The sequence below is a fragment of the Somniosus microcephalus genome, chromosome 8, assembly GCF_052327205.1.
Source record: "Somniosus microcephalus isolate GS21.2 chromosome 8, FLI_Smic_1.0, whole genome shotgun sequence".
NCBI lineage: Eukaryota > Metazoa > Chordata > Chondrichthyes > Squaliformes > Somniosidae > Somniosus > Somniosus microcephalus.
The window spans coordinates 55,473,607-55,499,434 of NC_140994.1; the positions used below are offsets into that span (position 1 = coordinate 55,473,607).

General features: G+C 45.4%; 1 pseudogene; it reads right to left on the reverse strand.

Annotated features, from left to right (window-relative positions):
* LOC147113531 (coiled-coil domain-containing protein 63-like) overlaps positions 1-25,828 on the reverse strand; it is a 204,806-nt pseudogene that overhangs the window by 148,777 nt on the left and 30,201 nt on the right.

Below are 25,828 nucleotides of genomic sequence, written 5' to 3' on the forward strand. Positions count from 1 at the left end.
TTCGAATAGCTGCGCCATTAGCCACTACGAGGGAAAAACCGAGGTTCCCAGTCTGCGTGTTGAGCTTCGACGCAGGCAGAATGCTACACTGCGCCCCGGTGTCACAAAGGAAACGGCGGCCCGAGAGGGAATTGGTGATGTAGAGGAGTTTCCCCATAGAACCGACGGCAATCGCCACCACAGAACGCCCGTTAGACTTGGTCATCCGTCGCCAGGGACGCCGTCTGCGCCTTCTTGTTTTTTTGTTTGGTGAAAAATTGCAGGGGGAACGGCAGCATCATGCTTTCACGCCAAAACGGGTGTGGTAGGAGCACCAGCCCACTCTAGGAGAAACCGGGACCGTGTCTGTGGGGGGTGGGTGCCTCGTGGCCATGCAGCACTGCTGGGTAACCGTGAAAATCTTATCGGCTTCGGCCGCAAGCTTGGCGCAGTCTGTAATGTCGGAGCTGGCCAGGGCAGCCTGAACCTGTTCAGGCAGTTGATAGAGGAAAAGCTCCCGGAAGATGAAACATTCCGGTTCAGCACCCAAGAGCGTGAGCATTTGGCTCATGAGCTCGGACGGTTTGGAGTCCCCGAGGCCGGGCAGCGCGATGAGCCGGCGAGCACCTCCGACTTTGATAGCCCGAAAACCTGAAGCACCCGCGCCTTAATTGCATCATACTTGCTGTCAGTAGGAGGACTACCAATGAGGCTGATGATCCGTGATGCAGTTGCGCTGTCGAGGGCGGAGACCACATAATAATAACGGGTCTGATCCGCGTTGATGTTCCGAATGGCGAACTGGGCTTCAGCCTGGATGAACCAGGCGTCTGGTTGTTGCTCCCAGAACTGTGGCAGTTTCAGCATGACGGCGTTCGTGTCCATGTCGAATCTTCCACGAAAATCGTTCGTAGAAGTCGGGGTTACCAATGTAGGAACGGAGGTTCCTATCAAAAAGACTGAGTTCGACTCAGGTAATTAAATTAATGAACTTTAATGAAATCAAACGAGTTTAAACTGGAAACTGCTAGAACACATCAATAACAGATCTACTCTCCTTGAGGGCTCCACGAGGACTGATCCTCTGGTCAGAAGACTGACGTCATGATGTCATCACGTTCTTCCCGCCATTGGGGCATCACGTGACTAACGGCATGACGTCATCACGTTGAAACCGTGCTGTAAAGGTAACTAGGCATTGTACAGTCAAACAGTGTAATTAAAAGTACAGGCACAGACAGTAACTACATTGCTGTTAAAGGAATTATGTACAACCGCTTTGGGTCCTTTGGTGGCTCCGCCACATGCGCCCCCCCAGAATTGTCTTTAACAGAAAAGGTGAGGCGAGGAGGAGGCCTGATGAGCCTGTCCGATCGACTTCGATACCCTGGTAGAGGAAGTTGACGACCGGTGGACGAGTTGGCAGTCGGTGGCGGCTGAGCAGGCGGGGCGAGCGCAGTCGGGTTGTCATGCAGCTTTGGTTGATCAGGTGCAGTGGCAATGGGCGGTCGGCCACGTTTGGGTGGTTGAGCGACTACGACAGGGTGGTCCAGGTCCAGGTGAGCCGGCTTCAAGCGGTCCACCGAGATGTGATCCGGTTTCCCTCCGACGTCGACCAAAAAGGATTTGTCTCCCGGTTCGATGACGCGGAAAGGATCAGTGTAAGGGGGCTTGAGCAGATCCCGGTGAGTGTCGTGTCGGATGAAGACACACTCCGCATTCTTCAATCCCAGTGGCACGTAGGAGGTCTGCAAACCGTGATTGGACGTAGGTATCAGGGCAAAGCATCTGGCCGCTTCTTGGTGGCGAGCGAGTTGCCGGGAGGCGGACCATGGCTCTGTGGGAGAAGGGAGGAAATCTCCTGGTACACGGAGCAGCTGGCCATAGACGAGTTCAGCCGAAGACGATTGTAGATCATCTTTGGGCGCCGTACGGAGACCCAACAGGACCCATGGGAGTCAGTCCACCCATCCTGCGCCTTGAAGACTGGCCCGAAGAGAGGCTTTAAGCGACCAGTGGAATCGCTCGCAAAGGCCGTTTGCCTGCGGATGATAGGTGGTGGTGCGATGAAGTTTGGTACCGAGCCCCTGAGCCACAGCGTTCCAAAGATCCAAGGAAAATTGTGGCCCGCGGTCAGAGGAGATGTCCGCCAGTACCCTGAAATGGGCAACCCAACAGGAGATGACAGCTCTGGCGACGTCTGCTGATGTGGTGGAAACCAAAGGAATTGCCTCTGGCCACCTAGTGGTGCGGTCCACTATGGTGAGGAGATGAGTATAACCCTGAGAAGGCGAAAGCGGCCCCACGAGGTCCACATGCACGTGGTCGAATGATGCTCCGGAACAGTGAACGCAGCCACTGGAGCCTTGACATGACGTTGGACTTTGGCCTTCTGGCATACGACGCAGGTATTAGCCCAGTCACAGACATCGGTGTGCATACCTTTCCAGACGAACTTGGCTGACATAAGCCGTTGCGAAACCTTCATCCCTGGGTGCGACAACCCATGTATGGCATCAAAAACCCTCCGGCGCCATGCGACTGGCACTATGGGACGAGGAACTCCCATTGAAACGTCGCAAAGGAGCGTGGCACCTGCGGCCTGGAAGACGACGTCGGTCGCTTGGAAGCTAGAGGGAACGGTTCGATATGATTGGACCTCCAAATCCGAAACCTGATCTGCCGCCATGAGGGCGTAGTCGATTCCCAGGTGCACCGCGTGGACTGTCGCACAGGAGAGGCAATCTGCCACCAGGTTGTCCTTACCAGACACATGTGGAATGTCCATGGTAAATTCAGAAATGAACGTCAAGTGACGTTGTTGACGAGCGGACCACGGTTCGGTGGTCTTGGCCATGGCGAACGTAAGGGGTTTGTGGTCGACAAAAGCCGTGAAGGGGCGCCCCCTCCAATAAAAACCGGAAATGGCAAATGGCGAGGAAAAGGGCCAGTAGTTCCCTATTGAAGGTGCTGCACTTTTGTTCATTTGTTCTCAATTGACGGCTGAAAAATGCCAGCGGTTGCCACGTGCCTTTGATCCACTGTTCTTGCACCGCACCCATGGCGTAGTCTGACGCGTCGGTGTTAAGGGCGATAGTAGCACCTGGAAGTGGGTGCGCCAGCATGGTTGCGTTGGCCAAAGCTGTCTTGGTGTCGCCGAACGCCTGGATCATTTCAGCTGTCCAGCTGATTGGGTCTTTACCGGACTTGCCCTTGAGGGCCCCGAACAAGGGTTGCACGAGTTGAGCCGCCTTGGGGACGAAACGGTGGTAGAAGTTGACCATCCCCAGGAACTCCTGCAAGGCCTTGACTGTCGACGGCCGTGGGAAAGAAGTAACCGCCTCAACCTTCGTCGCCAAAGGGACGGCGCCGTCCGATGTTATGCGATGTCCCAGGAAGTCGATTTGTTGCAGGCCGAACTGGCACTTGGCCGGGTTGATGATTAAACCTTGTTGGCTGAGGCGCGTAAAGAGAGAACGCAAATGGGAGATGTGCTCCTCCTTGCTGGCACTGGCGATGAGTATGTCGTCAAGGTAGACGAAAAGGAAACGCAGGTCTCAAAGAACGGAGTCCATTAAACGCTGAAACGCCTGTGCTGCGTTCTTTAAGCCAAACGGCATCCGCAGGAACTCAAAGAGGCCAAAAGGGGTGATGACTGCGGTTTTCGGGACGTCTTGTGGGTGCACTGGAACCTGGTGATATCCACGGACGAGGTCGACTTTAGAGAAGATAGTATTTCCTGCCAAGTGGGCCGAGAAGTCCTGGATATGCGGGATCGGGTGCCGATCCGGAGTGGTGGCCTCGTTGAGGCGTCGGTAGTCACAGCATGGCCGGCAGCCGCCGCCTGGTTTCGGCACGATGTGGAGAGGCGAAGACCAGGGACTCTTCGATCGCCTAATGATGCCAAACCGCTCCATTGTGGCGAACTCCGCCTTCGCAGCTGCAAGCTTGCCGGGTTCGAGCCTTCTAGCCCGCGCATAAACCGGGGAGCCAGTAGTGGTGATGTGATGTTCAATGCCATGTTTCGTTGCTGAAGAGGAGAAGGTGGGCCTTGTCAGCTCCGGAAACTCCCCGAGGAGCCACGTGAAGTCGTCTGGAGGAGGGAAAGCACAGGCAATGGAGCGCGCCACGGAGGTACCGTGGAAGCACGGGGTCGAGTGGAAGGTGGCCGCGTTGATCAGCCGGCAGTGTCGGACATGAACTAGTAGGTTGTTGGCACACAGAAAATCTTCCCCTAGGATAGGCTGTGAGACTGTAGCCATGACGAAATCCCAAAAGAAGCGCTGACCGCCGAAACAGATTTCGACCCGCCGCTTTCGGAACGTTCGAATAGCTGCGCCATTAGCCGCTATGAGGGAAAAACCGAGGTTCCCAGTCTGCGTGTTGAGCTTCGACGCAGGCAGAATGCTACACTGCGCCCCGGTGTCACAAAGGAAACGGCGGCCCGAGAGGGAATTGGTGATGTAGAGGAGTTTCCCCATAGAACCGACGGCAATCGCCACCACGGAACGCCCGTTAGACTTGGTCATCCGTCGCAAGGGACGCCGTCTGCGCCTTCTTGTTTTTTTGTTTGGTGAAAAATTGCAGGGGGAACAGCAGCATCATGCTTTCACGCCAAAATGGGTGTGGTAGGAGCACCAGCCCACTCTAGGAGAAACCGGGACCGCGTCTGTGGGGGGTGGGTGCCTCGTGGCCACGCAGCACTGCTGGGTAACCGTGAAAATCTTATCGGCTTCGGCCGCAAGCTTGGCGCAGTCTGTAATGTCGGAGCTGGCCAGGGCAGCCTGAACCTGTTCAGGCAGTTGATAGAGGAAAAGCTCCCGGAAGATGAAACATTCCAGTTCAGCACCCAAGAGCGTGAGCATTTGGCTCATGAGCTCGGACGGTTTGGAGTCCCCGAGGCCGGGCAGCGCGATGAGCCGGCGAGCACCTCCGACTTTGATAGCCCGAAAACCTGAAGCACCCGCGCCTTAATTGCATCATACTTGCTGTCAGTAGGAGGACTACCAATGAGGCTGATGATCCGTGATGCAGTTGCGCTGTCGAGGGCGGAGACCACATAATAATAACGGGTCTGATCCGCGTTGATGTTCCGAATGGCGAACTGGGCTTCAGCCTGGATGAACCAGGCGTCTGGTTGTTGCTCCCAGAACTGTGGCAGTTTCAGCATGACGGCGTTCGTGTCCATGTCGAATCTTCCACGAAAATCGTTCGTAGAAGTCGGGGTTACCAATGTAGGAACGGAGGTTCCTATCAAAAAGACTGAGTTCGACTCAGGTAATTAAATTAATGAACTTTAATGAAATCAAACGAGTTTAAACTGGAAACTGCTAGAACACATCAATAACAGGTCTACTCTCCTTGAGGGCTCCACGAGGACTGATCCTCTGATCAGGAGAGTGACGCCATGACGTCATCACATTCTTCCCGCCATTGGGGCATCACGTGACTAACGGCATGACATCATCACGTTGAAACCGTGCTGTAAAGGTAACTAGGCATTGTGCAGTCAAACAGTGTAATTAAAGGTACAGGCACAGACAGTAACTACATTGCTGTTAAAGGAATTATGTACAACCGCTCTGAGTCCTTTGGTGGCTCCGCCACACCAGTACAATTTATGGCACTGTGTTTTTACATGCAAGTAAGAATATAAGAAAATCTAGAATGAGAAAAAGCATTCAGTCCTTCAAGCTCACTCCATATCATATCATGGATTTCTCTCAAACTCAATGGCCTGGATTTTGCGGTCAGTGGCGAACTGATGGTGCTCGCTGCTGACTTTGAAGAAAGCTGCCCACAACGATCTAGCAAGCTCTATGTGTCGATTTCACCTTTCCCGATATTAATTTGATTCTGGAGCCCAGTCCAGGGGATTTCCAGCGTCGAGCAACAGTGATGTCATCAAGCAGGCTAAGCAGCCAATCACATTGAAGAACATAAGAACATAAGAAATAGGAACAGGAGTACACCATTCGGTCCTTTGAGCCTGCTCCACCATTCAATAAGATCATGGCTGATCTTCTACCTCAATTCCACCTTCCTGCACTATCCCCATATCCCTTGATTCCCTTAATATCCCCAAATCTATCGATCTATGTCTTGAATACACTCAATGACTGAGCATCCACAGCCCTCTGGGGTAGAGAATTCCTAAGATTCATAACCCTTTGAGTGAAGAAATTTCTCCTCATCAAATGGCTGACCGATTAGTCTGAGACTGTGACCCCCTAGTTTTAGACTCCCCAGTGAGGGGAAACATCCTCCCAGCACCTAGCCTGTCAAACCCTGTAAGAATTTGATATGTTTCAATGAGATCACCTCTCATTCTTCTAAATTCTGGGGAATATAGGCCTAGCCTCCTCAATCTTTCCTCATAGAACAATTCCTCCCCCCCCCCACCCGCCTCCCAGGAATTAGTCTAGTGAACCTTTGTTGCACTCCCTGCAAGGCAGGTATATCCTTCCTTAGGTAAGGATACCAAAACTGTACACAATAGTCCAGGTGTGGTCTCATCAAGGGCCTATATAATTGCAGTAAGACGTCTTTACTCTTATACTCCAATCCTTTTGTAATAAAGGCTAACATACCACTTGCTTTACTAATTGCTTTCTGTACCTGCATGTTAACTTTCAGTGATTCGTGCACAAGGACACACAGGTGCCTCTGAATACCAACATTTCCCAATCTCTTAGCATTAAAAAAATCCTACTTTTCTATTATTCCTACCAAAGTGGATAACTTCACATTCTCCACATTATATTCCATCTGCCATGTTCTTGTCCACTCACTTAACCTGTCTATATCCCTTTGCAGCCTCTTTGTATCCTCCTCACAATTTACTTTCCCACCTAGCTTTGTATCATCAGCAAACTTGGATACATTACATTCAGTGCCCTCACCTAAGTCACCCAGCACTGATCCTTGTGGTACCCCACGTGTTACAGCCTACCAACCCGAAAATGACCCGTTTATTCCTACTCTCTATTTTCTGTCTGTTAACCAATCCTCAATCCTCAATCCATACTAATATATTACCCCAATCCCATGAGCCCTAATTTTGTGTAATAAGCTCTTGTGTGTCACCTTATCGAATGCTTTCTGAAAATCCAAATACACTACATCCACTGGTTTCCCCTTATCTACCCTACCAGTTACAACCTCAAAAATCTCTAACAGATTTGTCAAACACGATTTCCCTTTCATAAAACCATGTTGCCTCTGCCCAATCATATTGTGATTTTCTAAGTGCCCTCTCACCACACCCCTAATAATAGATTCTAACATTTTTCCTACTACTAATGTCAGGCTATAGTTCCCTGTTTTTTCTCTCTCTCCTTTCTTGAGTAGCGGGGTTACATTTGCTACCTTCCAATCTATGGGGACTGTTCTACAATCTAGGGAATTCTGGAAGATCAAAACCAGTGCATCCACTATCTCTGTAGCCACCTCCTTTAAAACCTTAGGATGTAGGCCATCAGGGCCAGGGGATTTGTCAGCTTTTAGTCCCATTCATTTCTCCAATACTATTTCTTTACTAATATTAATTTCTTTAATTTCCTCATTCTCACTAGACCCTTGGTTCCCCACTGTTTCCGGAATGTTTTTTGTGTCTCCTTCCATGAAGACAGATACAAAGGGCTCGATTTTCCAAGCCCCGAGGAGGTAGGTTTGGAGGCGGTAGTGGTGGGAAAATTGCAGAATCAGGGGGCAGGAACCCATCCCGCCCCCAACCTGCCTCCGTGCCAATGTTCCAGGAGGCGGGTACCCGACCTGTGCTGGGAGCTGCCTCCCTGAGGCGGGAAGGGGATTAGTGCCAATTAACTGTTAACAGGTAGTTAACAGGCAGTTTTTTGCCTAATCCCTATTTTTAGCCCTGAAGTGTGGCTGTCTGGCAGCTCCGAACCACGCCAAGGAGTTGGAGGGGTCGAGATGTCCATTGTACAGGTGAGTGATGGGTGCATGTGTGCAGAGGTAAGTGTGTGAGGTAAGTGTAAAGTGTTATAATAAGTTTTACTTACCTTTACTTTCTCCTGCAGGCTTCCTTCCTTCAGTTTTCGGGAGTCCCTCAGCTCACCGGCACAGAAAGCAGAATGGCCGCTGAACTGTCAAGAGCTGCAGCCTTCAGCTTTCTGGTCTGGAGAGATTCCTAACTGAGTCTGTGGAGAAGGACTCAAGTTAGAAGACAGATTGTCAGTGTTTGACAGCTTCACAGAACTGTCAAATGCTGATTTTTCATCTGTCAAAAGCTCTTGACAAATGAAATGTCAATCGCTGACATCACCAGTAACCAGGTGTCCCTTAATTGGCCTGCTAAGCCCACTGGGCAGGCTTAACAAGGTCAATCAAGGGAAAATAGTGTGGGTTGACCACAAGTCGATGGAGGCGGGACTACAACCCAAAAAGTGGGAGTCCCGCCTCCAAAAGCTCCCCATTGACAAAATCGAGCCCAAAGCATTTGTTTAATGTCTCTGCCATTTCCTTATTCCCCATTATAATTTCTACTGTAGTTTACTTTTGATAATCTCTTCCTTTTTACCTCTGTGCCTCAATTGTTGCCTTTCATTTTTTGTACTCCCAGTTCCAATTTAACCTTATTACAGTATTTCTGTTATTTTAAATTCCCCTCATCAACCTGTATTTCCTCTAGGTGTTCAGTCCTGTTTCTTTACATTAAAAAAAATTGCAATCAGATTTTGTATGTCCCAAAATTTTAGCATTTTGACCATCAGTTTACTCGACCCTATCTGTTATAAGATAGCGTAGGAAAAAGGTAAAGATTTATTATTTGTCCGTTATGTTATAAAAATGAACTTTTTGCCAAGCACATATACCTTGATTGATAGGCTTCATTAGCATTATCCACCACTGCTTCAGACTCTTTTCTTATCTCTTGAAGCTCCTGTTAGAGAAGATTTTCAAGCATTAGTAAGAGACACTGTGTATGTTATTATGGTTGACCTCTGACTGCCGGTCCTCCCTGTGCAATGTGACTTACTTTATTATATGTTGTATCTCCAGTACATTTTTATTTACTTTTGGTCTTGCCTCAGGGTGAACCCAAATTCATGCTAGCAATGCCAAGCACATTTAATAATTGATAACGATTGCTTATATGTTAATATTGAAGTTAAACCTGCTCTCTTTGCAGATGGAAAGCTAAAGTTACACTAAAACGTACATTCTAATAATTAGATAATAATGGGTAACAGCTGTTTACAAGATTGCAACCTAATTTTAAAATTCCAGATGGTGTCATAAACCGTGAGACCAAAGCCTGGATAGTTTATAGATGTGAACTGACCTCCAGATTAGATTACATTTTCAAACTCTTTCCTTGGTATTTCTTAGTTTTTAGAATATGAACAGTTTTTTTGTTTGTGGATTTTAATTGATTTATTTCTCAGCAGGGTTTTTGATGCTGCCAGTGCTGACAAGTGACACTGTCACAAAAGTTTAATTGCTTGCAATATTGGAATAGAAGTATTGTTATACTTCTCCTTTATCAGTCAGTATGTATTATCACAGTATGATCAATCTTTCATCTATTTCTTAAGCTGGCCAAATCTGGGACAATGTAGTCACCAATTATGTATCTCTGGTTGTGCCTCATATCTCTTTGAAGAACATAAATGATAAAACAGATTTCAAACTTGTCTCCTGAATGAATGAGAGATCTAGCTTGCTGACAGCAGTTAACAAGGCTCTGAATAATTAGGGAATTGAGATTTCCAAACCGAGCAAGAATTAAAGAACACACTCGTGAGTGCCCTCTATCTCTCACAGGAGGTACAGTGCAGTGAAAACTGTTCCAGAGTTTACAGCAATAATGAAATGGTTATCACCAGGTACAAGAGATAAGAAAATGGGGGCAGAATGATTGGTACAATAAATATGAATATCTATTTATGATATATTAAAAATCTTATGTCTGCGCACACTTCCTGTCAACTTTTGGCATTAGAAATTCCTGTGTCCACTTTTATAGCAGAAACTGCCTATGTAAACCTGTCACACTGCAATTACACCACACTGCAATTACACCACAGCTGCAGCACCACAACTGGTGGGAGGGTGTAATTACAGCATGACAATTTTACATAGGCAGTTTCAACAGAATATATTACTTTAAGATGGTGACTGAATTATGTCTGTGTGCTCTGGTCCAATTATGGAGTTGAGGTCGAAGATCAGCCATGATGTTATTGAATGGCAGAGCAAGCTCAAAGGGCGATATGGCCTACTCCTGTTCCTAATTCTTGTTCTTATTCCCTGCTTTTTAACCTGTTTCACATGAGCACTACCACTTGGCCTCGATTCTCTGTGTGCGATGTCACAGCGACTAGTAATATATTAAAATTCTTATGTGCATGCACGGTCCAATGAAAATTGCTATGTAAACATTTTGTAGGGTATTTACAAAATGTCCAGTTAGCTGTGACAATACCCCATCATGCCTGTAGATGACTTATTATTCTGATCAGTGAGTACCACAACGATCTGTCACACTGCAAAGTAGAGCAGTACCACCAGGTGGAGCAGTAGCGACTGATGGTCCCCTGCTACTGCACCTTCTGGAGTTGGTAATTCTTTTTAGAAATTAGTTGCTAAGTATACATGGAAATAATTTGAAAAATGTTCAAATTTACATTTAATGTAACTAATTATTTCTTTCAGTTTTACATTTCTGCAACTCCTACCCCCTCTACGAGTCAGACCGCAAGGTTTGTTGCTTTTTGCCGCTGGTCAAAGGTCCTGAGGTCTCGAGCCCCACTTGTTTGCCCCAACGGTCCTACAGCCAGGCTACAAGGAGACGCAGGAGTGATGGGGAGCTGGGTAGCAGCAAGGCGCAATAACACTTGCTCAGAGAATGGGAGGTGGCAGCACGGAGAAGGCTGGTTACAATAAAAGGAGGCAGTTCAAGGTAAGTGTCAGGTAAACAAATATATTAATAATGTGACCTCCATATCTAGAATTTGGCTTCAGGGAAACAGTACATCTGCAAATTAATAGAACTAGCAACCATAAGTATTCATATTTGGTAGGGACTTTTAAAACAAAATGTTAATTTTGACAATACTTGACCTTTTGCCTTTCAGCATGTTTCATTATTAATTTAAAACATTTTTTATTTGTTCCTGGGATGTGGGTATCGCTGGCAAGGCCAGCATTTATTGCCCATCCCTAGTTGCCCTTGAGCAGGTGGTGATGAGCTGGCTTTTTGAACCGCTGCAGTCCGTGTGGTGAAAGTACTCCCACAGTGCTGTTAGGGAGGGAGTTCCATGATTTTGACCCAGCAACTATGAAGGAATGGTGATATACTTCCAAGTCAGGATGGTGTGTGACTTGGAGGGGAATTTGGAGGTGGTGGTGTTCCCATGCGCCTGCTGCCCTTGTTCTTCTAGGTGGTAGAGGCTGTGAGTTTGGGAGGTGCTGCCGAAGAAGCCTTGGCAAGTTGCTGCAGTGCATCTTGTAGATGGTACACACTGCAGCCACGGGACGCCGTTAGTAGATGGAGTGAATCTTTAAAGTGGTGGATGGGGTGCCAATCAAGTGGGCTGCTTTGTCCTGGATGGTGTCGAGCTTCTTGAGTGTTGTTGGAGCTGCACTCATCCAGGCAAGTGGAGAGTATTCCATCACACTCCTGACTTGTGCCTTGAAGATGGTGGAAAGGCTTTGGGGAGTCAGGAGATGAGACACTCGCTGCAGAATACCTAGCCTCTGACCTGCTCTTGTTGGCACAGTGCTTATGTGGCTGGTCCAGTTAAGTTTCTGGTCAATGGTGACCCCCAGGATGTTGATGATGGGAGATTTGGCGATGGTAAATAGTTAAATAACTCGTGTGGCCTGAACCTATTAAATATTGCCCACTAACCCACTGCCACCCCAGATACCCATTGTCATGCTAATACCTGTGGTCCAGCTGCAAACTAATCCCTACTCCCAACTGCTGACTGATCGCCAGAAACTGATTCGCATCTCCTCAGCCTGCATCTCAAATTCTCTTTCCCTCTAAGTGTCCCATGCTTGTTACTTCTCCCCCAGACACTCTTCTCAGCCTGCATCCCAACTTCTCTCTCCTTCCGAGTTTCTGTGCTTCTTCCTGTTCCTCTACTGGCTCTCCTCAACCTCAGCCCCAATTTTTCTCTGCTTCCAGCACTCCCCACTATGCTTCCAAAGTTGACTCTCCCAAAATTAATTTTGCTCCTTGCTAGAAAAGATTTGCACAGCCCACTCTCCTGAACCAGGCCACAATTTATCTTGCCTTTCATGGAAAATCTCACTCTAACAAGAAGAAAAAAAGCCTAAGTTTATTTAATAAAATTCATTCAACTCACCATTCTCTAAGACTGTTTACTTTGCCAACAAATCCTGCATTTTTAATTAGTTCACTTTCATGCAGAATCAATTCTCTACCCATTCCTTCATCTCCAAGGTCTCTTTTAATTTGTAATGTATTCATTGCCATGCACTCCTCATTCTCAAACTGATTCCTCCTTCTACAAACCCTCTTTTTATTCCTGATGAATTCATCGCTGTGCAGACACAATTCCCCACTCCAATACTGACTTCCCTGAAGCCTCTTTCAGCTTATTGCTTTGATACAAGCCCACATTTAGTTAATGAATTCATTTATTGCCGAACTTCATTTAATGCCGTGAAGAACTGATTCTCCACCCAAAGGAATAATGTCCATAATTGTGAGAAGTATGCAGATGATAAAGCAATTTACAGCAGTACAAATCCTGAGCTCCCATGCACTGTCATGGGAGAATGACCAGTATAAATAAAATTTGTTGTCATGTGCATAGACTGAAAACCCATGAAATTGAGCAGTCCAGGAAGCTTGGAATTCCCTGCAGCTGTTAACTGTTTGGGGGTTAGAAAAATATAATCTAGAGGACATTTCGTGTTTTTTTCTAATATCTTTTTAATACAATATCATTCTGTTCATTATCATATGTAAATGATTGAAAATAATATATGCTTAATAACTGGAATCAGTGGCAAGCTCAACAATCACATATACAGTACCCTCTAGTAATAAAATAGCATCAACAACAATATTAATGTTTAGAGAAAGATAGCATTTAAAAATATTTACTCATCGCTATTTATAAATAGCTACATTAGTTATATTTTCAAAAGCATTTTTATTATTTCTATTTTTATATTTGTTTTTAACTTTTGAATCCATTTTTAGGAAGGAACAAAATGAAAGAGCAAACTACACAAAGGTACTGTTAAAATAACAGAATACCATGACCGCTCCCTTTCTTTAGTAAACAGTGCTACAACAGTGTGAAGAACAAAAGCGAACCATGGTGCTCAGAAGAAAGAGCATTGTGAGACTGAAATGTTTTATTAATAATGAAATAAGAATTTTAACCTAACCACTTTGTGCATTGCCCTTTCTTTTTAATTACAATCAGTAGGGAACAAATTGATAGGCTTCAAACAGTTCAAAACTGTGGTTGAATTCCTTTCTTTCAGAAAACTGTTAGAGAAAATCCATCACTTCTTTTGTGAATGTTTGGTTTCTTTTCTTTACGTTTGGAATGATCCAACAACTAAAAGGAATTGGTTTAAACTCACTTTCGCTGGCTTTTTTACAGAGTCCAGTGTCGGGAGGAGCAGAGAGCGGCGGTACAGTGAGTACTTAAACTCACTTTCACGGGCTTTTTTACACAGGCCGGTGTTGGGAGGAGCAGAGAGCGATGGTACAGTGAATACTTAACCTCACTTTCGCAGGTTTTTTTTTTACAGAGGCCAGTGTCGGGAGGAGCAGAGAGCGGCGGTACAATGAGTGCTGAAACTCACTTTTGCGGTCTTTTTTACAGAGGCTTACCAATCTCACAGACCGGTGGCGGCGTTCCGGAGCCATGTCACGATTCAAAAAGTGATGCGGGCAAAAGGAAGCAGCTGATTGGGTGAGTATGGCCAGGTGAGTATTTATACTACTCTATAGTTTGACAGTTAAGATTAATAGTTTATAAAATTTAGAAGGTCTTAATTTTTGTGGTTATACTTTCTAAAGTCTCTGTTGTGTATCGGGGAGTGCTAGTAACCAAGGGCCCTTGAGGATATCATTTAATTGTAGTGTAATTAGTGGTATTGATTTGATTTAAATTAATTTAAATTAATTGAAGGGTAAGTCATGGCAGGACAGCTCGGCTCCGTGGCATGCTTCTCCTGTGCTATATGGGAAATCAGGGACACTTCCTGTGTCCCTGACGACCATGTGTGTGGGAAGTGTCTCCAGCTGCAGCTACTGACAGACTGCATTGCAGCGCTGGAGCTGCGAATGGATACATACTGAAGCATTCACGATGCTGAGGATATCATGGATAGCACGTTTAGGGAGTTGGTCAGACCACAGGTAAAGGTTGCACTGGCAGGAAGGGAATGGGTGACAACCCGGCAGAGTAGTAGGCACAAGCAGGTAGTGCAGGGGTCCCCTGTGGCCATCCCCCTCTCAAACAGATATACCACTTTGGATATTGTTGCAGGAGATGGCTCATCGGGGGAAGGCAGCAGCAGCCAACTTCCTGGCACCATGAGTGGTTCTGCTGCACAGGATGGGAGGACAAAGACTGGGAGAGCTATAGTGACAGAGGATTCCATTGTAAGGGGAATAGATAGGCGTTTCTGCAGCCGCAAACAAGACTCCAGGATGGTATGTTGCGTCGCTGGTGTAAGGGTCAAGGATGTCTCAGGGCAGCTGCAGGGCATTCTGGAGGGGAAGGGTAAACAACCAGTTGTCGTGGTGCATATAGGTACCAACGATATAGGTAAAAAATGGGGAGGTCCTAAAAGCTGAATATAGGGAGTTAGGAGGTAAATTAAAAAATAGGACCTCAAAGGTAGTAATCTCAGGATTGCTACCAGTGCCACATGCTAGTCAGAGTAGAAATAAAAGGATATTTCAGATGAATATGTGGCTAGAGGAATGGTGCAAGGGGGAGGGCTTCAAATTCCTGGGACATTGGAACCGGTCCTGGGGGAGGTGGGACCAGTACAAACTAGACGGTTTGCACCTGGGCGGGACCGGGACCGATGTCCTAGGGGGAGTGTTTGCTAGTGTTGTTGGGGAGGGTTGAAACTAAAATGGCAGGGGGGTGAGAACCTGTGCAGGGGGACAGAGGAAAGGGAAGCAAGGATAGAATCAAAAGACAGGAAGGAGAAAAGCAAAAGTGGAAGGCAGAGAAATCAAGGGTGTAAATCAAACAGGGCTACAGTAAATAATAATTCTAAAAGGAGTAAGAGTGCTAAAAAAACAAGCCTGAAGGCTTTGTGTCTTAACGCGAGGAGCATTCATAATAAGGTGGATGAATTATCTGCGCAAATAGATGTAAACAGATATGATGTAATTGGAATTACGGAAACATGGCTCCAGGGTGACCAAGGCTGGGAATCCAACACCCAGGAAGGACAGGCAAAAAGGAAAAGGAGGTGGGGTAGCATTGCTGGTAAAAGAGGAGATTAACACAATAATAAGGAAGGATATTAGCTCTGATGATGTGGAATCTATATGGGTAGAGCTGAGAAATACCAAGGGGCAGAAAACGTTAGTGGGAGTTGTATACAGACCGCCAAACAGTAATGCTGAGGTTGGGGATGGCATTAAACGGGAAATCAGAGATGCGTGCAATAAGGGCACAGCAGTTATCATGGGTGACTTTAATCTACATATAGATTGGGCTAACCAAATTAGTAACAATACTGTGGAGGAGGAATTCCTAGAGTGTATATGGGATGGTTTCCTGGACCAATATGTTGAGGAACCAACTAGAGATCAGGCCATCTTAGACTGGGGATTATGTAATGAGAAAGGATAAATTAGCAATGTTGTTGTGTGAGGCCCCTTGGGGAGGAGCAATCATAATATGATAGAATTCTTCATTATGATGGAGAGTGAAGTAGTTGACTCAGAGACTAGGGTCCTGAATTTAAATAAAGGAAACTACGATGGTATGAGGCGCGAGTTGGGTAGGATTGATTGGGGAATGTCACTCAAAGGGTTGACGGTGGATAGGCAATAGCAAACATTTAAAGATCACATGGACGAACTACAGAATTTGTTCATCCCTGTTTGGCATAAAAATAAAACAATAAAGGTGACTCAACTGTGGCTAACAAGGGGAATTAGGGATAGCATAAGATCCAAGGAGAGGACATATAAATTGGCCAGAGCAAGCAGCAAAACTGAGGATTGGGAGCAGTTTAGGATTCAGCAAAGGAGGACAGAGGAATTAATTAAGAGGGGAGAAAATAGAATATGAGAGTAAGCTTGCAGGTAACATAAAAACTGACTGTAAAAGCTTCTATAGATATGTGAAGAGAAAAAGATTGGTGAAGTCAAGCATAGGTCCCTTGCAGTCAGAATCAGGGGAATTTATAATGGGGGACAAAGAAATGGCTGACCAATTAAATACATATTTTGGTTTTGTCTTCACAAAGGAGGACACAAGTAACCTTCCAGAGATTTCGAGGAAAATAGGGGGAGAAAATGAGTATAGCCCCATTTGGGGTGCCAGCCTCGCCAGGGCGCTAAAAGTAGCGTCCCGGAAACATTCGTGCTCCCGCAACGGAAATTGAGTGGTAGCACCCCAAAGGGAAGCGCGGCACTATTGGAAGCATCCCGCATCCCTCTTGGGGTGCTGCGAGTGAATATCGTGGAGCAACGTGCCGCAGCGCCACAAACTGCGGCATGTCACGTTGCGGTATTGCAGGCCTCCCTCCCCTTCTTAAAGGGGAGGGGCCTTGTGCAGCGCGATCTGGGGCCCAGCTGGGCCCCCGAGGATCGGGAGTGCAGGCAAAAGAGCCCGGCACCGAGGAGAAGTGCCGGGCTTTTGGAATGCAGCCGGCATTCTGCGGGGGGGAGGGGGGGTGGCTCGGGAGGCCGGGGACGGGAGCGCAGGCAGGTGCTGGCAGGCGGCCAACAACAAGAATGGCCGCCCCGCACCTCGCCTTTAATTTGCGCCTCCCCGGCTGCAGGTAGGCCCCCCTGATCCCGTCAGACATAGCGTCCGGCGGTAAATCATGGGGGGCCGCCGAATATCACGGCCGGGGTGTCAGCGGGGTGCTGCGCACACTGATGACATCATCGGCACCGGCGCAGCGCTAACGGTTAGCGCCACCACTAACGTCCCGCGGAATTTAGCGGGAGGCATGGCCAGTGCCGCGCCTGGGTGCCAGTTGGCTTGCGACCCACTTAGTGCCCTCTTAAGGCGCTAATGGGTGGCGCAACCAACCGAATTTCTCCCCCATAGGGTCTAATGATGGGGAGGAATTGAATGAAATCAGTATTTGTAGGAAAATGGTGTTAGGGAAATTGACGGGATTGACGGCCGATAAATCCCCAGGGCCTGATAATTTACATCCTAGGGTACTTAAGGAAGTGGCCCTAGAAATAGTTGATGCATTGCTGGTCATCTTCCAAAATTCTATAGACTCTGGAATAGTTCCCATGGATTGGAGGGTAGCTAATGTAACCCCATTATTTAAAAAAGGTGGTAGAGAGAAAATGGGGTAAGCCTGACATTGGTCATGGGGAAAATGCTAGAGTCCATTATAAAAGATGTAATAGCAGAGCACTTGGAAAACAGTGACAGGATCGGACAAAGTCAACATGGATTTACAAAAGGTAAATCATGCTTGACTAATCTACTGGAATTTTTTGAGGATGTAACTGGTAGAATAGAAAAGGGAGAACCAGTGGATGTGGTTTATTTGGACTTTCAGAAGGCTTTCGATAAGGCCCCGCATAAGAGATTGGCATGCAAATTTAAAGCACATGGGATTGGGGGTAAGGTACTGACTTGGATAGAGAACTGGTTGACAGACAGGAAGCAAAGAATTGGAATAAATGGGTCTTTTTCCGAGTAGCAGGCAATGACTAGTGGGGTACCGCAGGGATCGGTGCTAGTGCCCCAGCTATTCACAATGGCCCAGAAATTCGGGTCGGTGGCTTCCCGCGGGTGCAAGCCCCCGACCTGCACTTACCTACCGCGCCGGCCATTGAGCTGTGGGCCCCCGTGGAATTCCGATCTGGGGCCTGGTCCAGCTGCCGGCGCGCAGTGCTTATGTATCCCAGGGGCGCAGTTAGTTCGAAGCGTCCCCTGGGATCACGTGGGCCATGGGGAGCCATCCGGAGCAGGGAATGCTCCATTCATATGTCTGACAGGAAGTGCTGTCAAACTTAGAAATACTACGGGCCCTTTCTTCTTACAAAACATCACTAAATCTTCAAATAATTTTTTTTTAATCACATTTTTTAAAGAAACTATAAATTAAATGAAATAACTATTTTAAACAATAATTTAAATTTTTGGAAAAATGTTTTTATTTTCTAACGGGGCTAAAAATAAACTTACCTTGCTTTAAAGTATTTAAAAATAATAAACCTGTAGAAAAAATGTTTTAATTTTAATTAATTCACCGCTTACCTTGTAAAAAGCAGGCCTTACACCTGCTTTTTACATTTCTAAATTCTGCAGGCTTACCTTCCCGGGAAAACCTGTAAAAAAAAACAAAGTTCGATGTGCACGCGCAGCCTCTCCCGTGCATGCGTTCGACCTCTGAACCCCTGCTTTCAGGGGAACGGAAGTGCCAGTTTCCCACGCATGTGCAGTGCATGCAGGAAACCAGCACTTCCATTGGGCCTACGGGTGAGTACCCCATGCGTACTCACCCGTGGAGACCCGAAGTTTTGATAATATATATTAATGATCTAGACGAGGGAACTAGATGTAATATCTCCAAGTTTGCAGATGACACAAAGCTGGGTGGGCGTGTGTGCTGTGAGGAGGATGCAGAGAAACTCCAGTATGATTTGGACAGGTTGGGTGGTTGGGCAGATGCATGGCAGATGCAGTATAATGTGGATAAATTGAGGTTATCCACTTTGGTGGCAAAAACAGGAAGACAGATTATTATCTGAACAGCAATAGATTGAGAAAAGGGGAAGTGCAACGAGACCTGGGTGTCCTTGTGCACCAGTCACTGAAGGTAAGCATGCAGGTGCAGCAGGCGGTTAAGAAGGCAAATGGCATGTTGGCCTTCATAGCGAGAGGATTTGAGTACAGGAGCAAGGATGTCTTGCTGCAGTTGTACAGGGCCTTGGTGAGACCACACCTTGAGTGCAGTTTTGGTTGCCTTATCTGAGGAAGGATGTTCTTGCCATGGAGGGAGTGCAGCGAAGATTCACCAGACTGATACCTGGGATGGCGGGAATGACATATGAAGAGAGATTGAGTCGACTAGGCTTATATTCACTAGAGTTTAGAAGAATGAGAGGGGATCTCATTGAAATTTATAAAATTCTAACAGGACTAGACAGACTAGATGCAGGAAGGATGTTCCTGATGGCGGGGGAGTCCAAAACCAGGGGTCACAATCTAAGGATAAAGTGTAAGTCACTTATGACTGAGATGAGGAGGAATTTCTTCACCCAGAGAGTGGTGAACCTGTGGAATTCTCTACCACAGAAGGCAGTTGAGGCCAATTCATTAAATATCTTCAAGAAGGAGTTAGATATATTTCTTAAGGCTAAAGGGATCAAGGGATATGGGGAGAAAGCAGGGACAGGGTACTGAATTTGGATGAGCAGCCATGATCTCATTAAATGGCGGAACAGGCTCGAGGGGCCGAATGGCCTACTCCTGCTCCTATCTTACTTGTTTCAGATTCTGGAAAAATTATGAACAGCATTTTGGTTTGCCCATTTACCTTTTCCATGTTTTTGTACAGCTGAAGGAAGATTTCTCTTTCACAGCGTAATGTTTCAATTTCATCATATAGGCTTGAGTTGTTAGCCAGCAGTTTGTTAAATTTTCTGTTTGCCTGTGTGGATTCAAAATCATAAAAGAACAAATTGGAAAACAAATGCAACAATTTCACCTTATTCCTTTAAGAAAAGAAATGTTAGCTTTCTCTTGTGCTGCATCTTTTATGATTGTCAGGCCTTAAATTTCTGGATTATATCAACTGAATATAGGAAGTAGTGTGTTTGTTTTGGGGGATTTTGGCTTCAGGCTCAGAGCCTTCTGCAAGCACCGAGAAGAGCAGACGTCTTGCTATATTGTCATCAGGTGTATTGACAGGCACATCCCTTAACTACACCCTCTAGTTTTGGTGACTCCAAAGATTACCATCCCTCTACAAGATACCTGCATCATCTAAACCTCCACACACGGCAAAAGAACATGAATATATCGGCTTAGCCAAGTTTTATTCAGGTTGAGAAGCCCTTAATTTGGAAAAAAAAACTTTGTTTCTTGCCTTTGTTAAAGCAATCACATGCCCGTCAACTTCCCTTTATCGACATGTGGATCTACATTTTTATTCTTACGATTAAGATTTAATCTATTGTAATAATATATAATGAGCATTTGCAGATGTTCCTTTACTTTTGAGTATTTGGATTTCCAGAAGACATTCGATAAGGTGCCACATAAAAGGTTACAACACAAGATAAGAGCTCATGGGGTTGGGGGTAATATATTACCATGGATAGAGGATTGGCTAACTAACAGAAAACAGAGAGTTGGGATAAATGGGTCATTTTCAGGTTGGCAAACTGTAACTAGTGGGGTGCCACAGGGATCAGTGCTGGGGCCTCAACTATTTATAATCTATATTAATGACTTGGATGAAGGGGCTGAGTGTAATATAGCCAAATTTGCTGATGATACAAAGATAGGTGGGAAAGCAAATTGTGTGGAGCACGCAAAGAATTTCCAAAGGGATATAGATAGGCTAAGTGAGTGGGCAAAAATCTGCAGATGGAGTTTAATGTGGGAAAATGCGAGGTTATCCACTTTGGTAGGAAAAATAAAAAAGCAAATTATTATTTAAATGGGGAGAGATTACAAAATGCTGAGGTACAGAGGGATCTGAAGGTCCTTGTACATGAATCACAAAAAGTTAGCATGCAGGTACAGCAAGTCATTAGGAAGGCAAATGGAGTGTTGGCCTTTATTGCAAAGGGAATGGAGTATAAAAGTAAGGAAGTCCTGTTACAACTGTACAGGGCATTGGTGAGACCACACCTGGAGTACTGCGTACAGTTTTGGTCTCCTTATTTAAGGAAGGATATACTTGCATTGGAGGCAGTTCAGAGAAGGTTCACGAGGTTGATTCCAGAGATGAAGGGGTTGCCTTATGAAGGTTGAGCAGGTTGGGCCTATACTCATTGGAGTTTAGAAGAATGAGAGGGGATCTTATTGAAACATATAAGATTCTGAAGGGGCTTGACTGGGTAGATGCAGAGAGGATATTTCCCCTCGTGGGGGAATCTAGAACTAGGGGGCATAATTTCAGAATAAGGGGGCATCCTTTTAAATCGGAAATGAGGAGGAATTTCTTCTCTCAGAGGGTCGTGAATCTTTGGAATTCTCTTCCCCAGAAAGGTGTGGAGGCTGGGTCATTGAATATATTTAATGTGGAGATAGACAGATTTTTGAAAGGTAAGGGAGTAAAGGGTTATGGGGAGCGGGCAGGGAAGTGGAGTTGAGGCCAAGATCAGATCAGCCATGATCTTATTGAATGGCGGAGCAGGCTTGAGGGGCCAAATGACCTACTCCTGCTCCTCCGTCTTATGTTTTTATGTTCTTATGTTTAATAAGTATTAATGTTACATACCAGTTTGACTGTATAAGTTAAAGTTGTTTCCTTAATCAGTACCTGACAATGTATTAATTTAAGTACTGGTCTGTACCAGACTGTTCTAACCAGAGAGACTGCATGAGAAAGTACTGTTAGTATAAACCCAGAACTGTTAATTGCTCCTGTATATTATGTTGTTTTAAAACCTGAATAAAGTTATTGGCCCATAATTTGCAGTCAGTAGCGAAGCAAAGGCATTCGCCGCTGGTCCCAAAGTAAGGTTCCCAAAAAGATCTCGCAATCTCTGTGGCGAGAAGTTCATCTTTTCCAACATGCAGTTGAAATCAACGTAGTATAGTGGGAATGCCATAGTGTAAGCTGCTGTGAAGCAACAAGCTGTCTAAGCAGCCAATCACAATGCAGAATTCTCACAAAACAGGGAATCAGGAAATAGAAAGCACTAATAATCAATCACAGTTTAAAAAATTTATGGAGCAAAATAAAAATTGGGACATACACATTGGGTTAAGGTAGAAGCTGAAATATCATGAACAAACATTAAAAAAACTATACTTTTTTATTAATTTTAAAACCTAATAATTTTTAACTTAATGGAGAAATTTGACATTCCACCAATATAAAATTAATTTTTCAGGGCAAGAATGGTTGTTTATCAGTAGTTATTACTCAGATTGCCATTAAAAACCCAGTTACACCTCATTTGAATTGGTCTAAATTTTTATGGGGTTTCAAACAGCGATATTTGTTCAGAAAAGGGGAAGTTTTTACCAGATCAGTGATTTCAATGATTGGCGGCTCTATGGGAGTGGAGGGGGTGGGGGGGGGGGGGGCGGTGGCGGGCGTTGCGGAAGTCCACAGCGCAGCCCGTAGAGGAGCAGTGAATGACAGATCGCAACTTCAGGATTTCCATGTTAGGCTGCGCACGCACTAAATCCTGAAGTTGCTGTCAGTTTCAAAGTCGAAATACTTTGGGTACAAAGGACCCTGAAACAAGTTCAAAACAAGAACATTACTATTGTAACCTATTGTTTCTGTATTATTCATTTTCGTTGAATATTGTATGAGCATTTGAAGATGTACCTTTACTTTAGTAAGTATTAATGTTACATATCAGTTTGACTGCATAAGAGCTTTTGTCCCACAGCTTCAACATGTCTCAAAGGATAAAGTAATTAATTGAATTTGCAATACCTGAGTGACTTGGTCAGTCAGTCTGTTTATTTTCTTTGTCGGGTCTTTTTTTATAGCAGCAGATTTTCTTTTGTCACCAATTTTCTTTTCAATTTCTTTTGTCTAAGGAACCAAGCATGGATTTCAAAGTCAATCTTTCTTTGAAAGACTAATCATACGTACTAGAAAAAAAGCTTCAATTTTTAAAAATGTGTATAATCTTTGATTATATTTAACTCCTTAAGCGTTAGTGCTGTATTGTTGGAGCTGCCATCTTTCAGATGAGACATTATTGCGGTATAAAAATATATGAAGAAGAACAGACCATTCAGCACTGTCATTATAGGTCCCCTCTGAGGAATGGCCTACCCTCGTCATTGTTTATTGCTTACCTAATCCAAAACTCGTCTCTATTTAAACAGGGGTCTTTCCATTCTTTTTTCAAGGAGTTAGAATTTACCATGATCAGTAGCGGTCTGTATTACATGCATCTTTGATTGTAAATGTGGAAAAAGTTCCTTTATTAAGTTACATTGTTTTATTTTAAAAAGGTTTAACACCTGTCTCAAAATAACACTAGAATTTGGTGCAAACACCTTAAGCACTCAAACCAAAAGCTCGCCATCAGAAAATGTCCCCTAGGAACCTGTGTCATGAAAGGCTTCTTTTGGCATAAAGGCACTGTATTACAAGTCATCCTCAGTTCAGTTTTTAGCTATGTTTCCTACATTACAACAGTGACTACACTTCAAAAGTACTTAATTGGCTGTAAAGTGTTTTGGGATGTCCTGAGGTTGTGAAAGGTGCTATATAAATGCAAGTCATTCTTTTCTCTTTTATGTCTAAAGTGACAACAACAACAATATAAATGTGCATGTTATAGTGCCCTTAACTTACATCCCAAGGAGCTTCACAGGAGACAACTGAACTCCATGTAGCTGGACATGAATATCACGTCACCCATCGTCAAGCATCACGTTAGGTCATCTATAAAAGTCTTGTAGATTGTCAAGCTATGTGAGAAATATGTTCTAATGAAGATATTTAACTCTTGTGGGCTGAATCGAGTATTTTTACCATTAGTTTGTTGTTGTATTCTTTTGATTCTAGATCATTATAATTCTTGTAATATATGGTCTGATAGTGTGGTGCTTTCCACCTTTTAGAGTGGGCAGGTGTGTCTGGTGGCAGCCTGTGCAAAGTTGGGTTTGAAATATTGCGTGGTATACTGATTCCATTCACAGCACATATAATGGTGTAAGTTTCAGATGATAGGAGACACGAATCTGCTTACACAAACTGTTCTTTGGCTGTGAACATGAATATGGAGTATTGGAAGAGTACCCAAATTATAACATTTCTTATGCATCACACCATTAACAAAACATGCTGAAAGTTACAATGGCCAAGATTTTGCGGGGGGTTAGCGGGCAGGATCGGTGGCGGGTCGGGTGGGAAAATGGGATTTTTTGACAGCGCGTCATGAACCCGCTGTCAACCCGCCGCAACATGCCTTTCCCAATGTCGGGTCTGTCAGCACTGAGCAGACCCGACAGGCAGTGGCGGGCGACCCAATTAAACTCATTATCATCTAGTTGACAGATGATTAACAGGCTTTTTTAACTTGCCTTTTGACTTTAATGGCATGACCACTGGAAGCACACTGGTTCGGGGACCACGTCTGTCAACCTGTGTTTGACAGTACATTAACAGAAACTTTACATGAACATTGCATAAAACGCCCAAGTGGTTACTCTTATGAGTTGTTAGTTGGTATGATTGCACTAGGATGAGGGTGAGTTCCATGGCCATTGTTCCAGCTGATTACTTGACAACTTCAAATATACAGTCAAAGCTCCCACCTGACAGATCATCACTTTCCTCAGTCACAAGCTATTTCTCAGTCCATTTCCAGCACAGATTCTGCAGGCTTTCCACTTTCTACTTTCCATCCACTCTTACCTCATTTCAAGAACTCTCTCACCATTGACAGAATGCTTCTGTCATCTCTACTTCACCTGCCATCTATTCCATCAACATGGGTGCACTTTATACTGTTTCACCTTGGTCCTCAGAATCTGACCACGATGAGCCCCAACACCAGCAGCACCAGGCACACCAGCAGCACCAACAACAACACCAACCTTCTCCACAATCACCTGATGCTGCACAGGACACAGGGCATCAGCACCCGATCACATTGCTGCCCAAGAGGCCAGGGATGGCCTCACCATGGCCAGATTTACTTCACTTAACGCTGTACACCCTGGCTGCCACAGTGATGTGGCAGGTTGGCACTACCCCACACCAACACCATAAAGCATCTCTACAATGACCAAACCACTCCTTTGCGGGGGGTACCATTATGTCTCACCATTCACTGCAACTCACTAAGCCACTTCCAAAGGTACACACAAATCTGTCCAAAAACGCAAAGAGTTGAAAATAAAGGTTTCAATGTTTGACAGCACATTAAGAGAAACTTTACATGGACATTGCATAAAACACCCAAGTGGTTACTCTTGTGAGTTGTTAGTTGGTATGATTGCACTAGGATGAGGGTGAGTGTGGGGAGTGGCTAGTGAGATGGGGAAGTGATAATGTAGAGAGAGAGGGATGGGTGGAAGTGCAAGGTAAGTTGGTGTGAGTAAGGATGTGCAGGATTAGGGTAGGGAAGGTAGAGTGACGGGGATCTGATGAGAGGCACAGCAGGATGAAGGTGACTGTGGCTTTGTACTAATGTTTCGTGATCTACTGAGATCATTGAAAGGTTTGTGCCACTGCACCCAGGGCCTCCTGACCACATCCCTGCTTGTGCCCTCCTCTGCAATGGTCTCCTGGGGAGGTGTCTTTCGCCCATGGGAAGGGAAGAGGACCTTTCTGCATATGGAGGGAGTCATGGGAGAACTTGGGTGCAGCCCTGTACCTCTGTGCAGTGATTGTCAGTGTTTGAAGCACTTCACTGCTGTAGAACACTGACATCACAAATTCCAAAAGAAAGTTGGCCATGGTCCCTTTAAGGAAACTGGCTGATGATGTCTCATGAATT